Raw genomic sequence first — 3136 nt, forward strand, 5'->3', positions numbered from 1 at the left:
GACAGAAGTTGCTAGAAGTGGGCTGCTGTGCGTGTGTGTGTGAGAAAGTCACGTACTTGGACACCTGTTACGACGTGAAGTCAGTGGTAACAGCAGTAACCCCAGACTACCTTAGCAAAACGCCTGATTTTAGGAGTTGATGCGCGAGGAGAAGGTTAAACGAGACAGTTTGTGAGTCGGCCCCACTAATTTTAAATCACTGTTGGCTTCGAGTAAATTCGGCATTAAGTACATCACATTCAGATGCTTCTTTCCTGTGTGTTTCCGTGTTTAATAAAGAGCATCCTGTCTGCTCCGTGTGTAAAGTGCGTCTTACCTTCCAGCGGCTGTTTGAACGCACTGTTTCATGTGACAACATATTGACGGTAAACATGAGAAACTTTACAAATCCAGGGAACATTTCCAGGAAACGTTGAGACTTGTTTCGTCATTACAAACTTTGTGAACCTTTTTTTTTTTATTAACGCCGTCTGCAAATATTATTTTTTAAAATGTGGGCCTGCTTCTTAATTCGGCAATTGTTGAACAGACATTTTTTATTATTATTATTAGTTTAAAAATGGTTGCGTCCAGTGATGTAGGTGTGTATTTGCATTGTAGAGCGGACAAGTGCACGATAGGTGAACAATAGCCAATCACAGAGCAAGCTCTGTCCTTATAGGTATCTTTTGAAGTTAACAAACATTTCAAAATAAAAGCGGCTCAAAGAAACAGAAATGTGCGTGTATGTGCAGGTGCATCTCTTTAGACTTTAGACTTTAGACTTTTATTTTATCCCACGTCTGGGAAATTTACTTGTCACAGTAGCAAGGTGGACAGACGTACAGACATACAAAAAGTACAATACTAAAGAAATGCTAAAAAAATATTAGCATAAGAGAGAAAAGATAAAATAAAATAATTTAAGATAACATGAATATATAACGGACAATAAGTTATGTGCATTGTATATACAGAAAGCGAAATGTGCATTATAAACATTTAAATAAAGTGTCGAAATTAAATACAGTGTTTAAGAATAAACAGACTCAGTGTATTGGTATGAATATATACAAAAAAACAAACAGTATTATTGTACAGGATGATTGCACAAGATGGCAGAGGTAGAAATGTAAAATAGTGCAAGAGAAGCAGGTGCTTATTGTGCTACATTAAGAGTTACTGGTGTTAAACAGTCTGACAGCAGTTGGAATGAACGACCTGCGGTAGCGTTCCTTTTTACACCGTGGGTGAAGCAGGCTGTTGCTGAAGGAGCTGCTTAAAGCCTCCACAGTCTCATGTAGGGGGTGAGAGGGGTTGTCCATGATTGATGTCAGCTTGGCTAACATCCTCTCACCCACCTCCTCAATGGAGTCCAGAGGACAGTCCAAGACTGAGCTGGCCCTTTTCACCAGCTTGGTGAGTCTCTTCCTGTCCCTCTCTGAGCTTCCACAGCCCAAGCAGACCACAGCGTAGAAAATAGCTGATGCTACCACAGAGTCATAAAACGTTTGTAACAGTGACCTGCACACTCCAAAGGACCTCAGTCTCCTCAGCAGATGGAGAGTTGGCCCTTCTTGTACAGGACATCTGTGTTGTGTGTCCAGTCCAGTTTGTTGTTTATGTGAACACCCAGATATTTGTACTCCTCCACGATCTCAATGTCCAAACCCTAGATGTTCACTGGTGCAGTTTGAGGAGCCTTCCTCCTGAAATCGATCACCACCTCCTTTGTCTTGCTGGGGTTGGTGCGCAGGTGGTTCAGTTCACACCAGGCGACAAAGTTGGTGATGACCTTCTTGTACTCCAGATCGTTCCCCTCTGTCACACGTGCAACAATGATTGTGTCGTCGGAGAACTTCTGGAGGTGGCAGCTGTCTGTGTTGTAGCTGAAGTCTGATGTGTAGAGTGTGAAGAGGAAAGGAGAGAGCACCGTACCCTGTGGGGCTCCCGTGCTGCAGACTACCACATCAGACACTCATTGAATTATATAAATATTAATATATGATATCATGGCAAAGTGAATTTATATCAATTTAAAAAGTGAAACTCATATATTATATACATGTATTGCACCCAAAGTGAAATATTTCAGCCTTCATTTGTTTTCATTTGGATTATTTGCGGTTTACAGCTCATGAAAACCCAAAATTCAGTATCCCAGACGATAAGAATATTGTGAAAAGATTCAAATTTGTAGACTCAAGGTGTCACGCTCTCATTAGCTAATTAACTCCAAACACCTGCAAAGGTCTCCTGAGCCTTTAAATGGTCTCTCAGTCTGGGTCGGTAGACTTCACAGTCATTGGCACCCTCAAAAGATCATTGCTGAAGAAGCTGACTGTTCACAGAGTGCTGTATCAGAGCATATTCATAGAAAGTTGAGTGAAGGGAACAGGGATGACTGCAGCCTTGAGAGGATTGTCAAGCAAAGGCCATTCACAACGATCTGAGCCAGGAGTCGGTGCATCGAACCAAGCCAAGGCTAAGCTGTTTGTGTAAACCTCGTAAGGAGGCCTTCCATTTATCTATGTTTACAGACAAAGTGTCTCTGACCCATTTCACCTCTTCGTCCTCTGGCTGGAGGGGAGATTCTACATCACCCTCCTTGCTCTGTTATTAAACAGATAACCATGTATGGAAGCACTGCCTCCTGATGCTGTAAGATATAATTTGGACACTTGGGAAGACATGAGGATTATCATGGCAACACTCTGGGCAGAGAGATGCGATGTTATGTTGCTCCTCCATGGCCATGTTCTATAAACTTAATGTAAGTCATCGGCATCTCTGAGTCTTCATCTCTCCTGAACGGTCAAGTGAGCCGAAATTCCACAACACTGAATTTTGGGTTTTCATGAGCTGTAAGCCATAATCATCAAGATTTAAACAAATAAAAGCTTTAAATAATTATGTGTGTAATTAATCCACCATCTATACACAAGTTTCACTTTTTAAATTGATTTACTGAAATAAAGTCTTTTCAAAGATATTCTAATTCATTGAGATGCACCCGTACTGTGTACAGTCAATCATTCTGGCCGTTTCATAATTACATAAATAATGTTGAAAAACACTCTGCAACATTATTTATGTTTATCTTTTGTTGACACAATAGTCACTAGTACATTCAATATACAAAGACCAACAGCAACAC

This window comes from Sparus aurata, chromosome 14 (assembly GCF_900880675.1).
Source record: "Sparus aurata chromosome 14, fSpaAur1.1, whole genome shotgun sequence".
Lineage (NCBI taxonomy): Eukaryota > Metazoa > Chordata > Actinopteri > Spariformes > Sparidae > Sparus > Sparus aurata.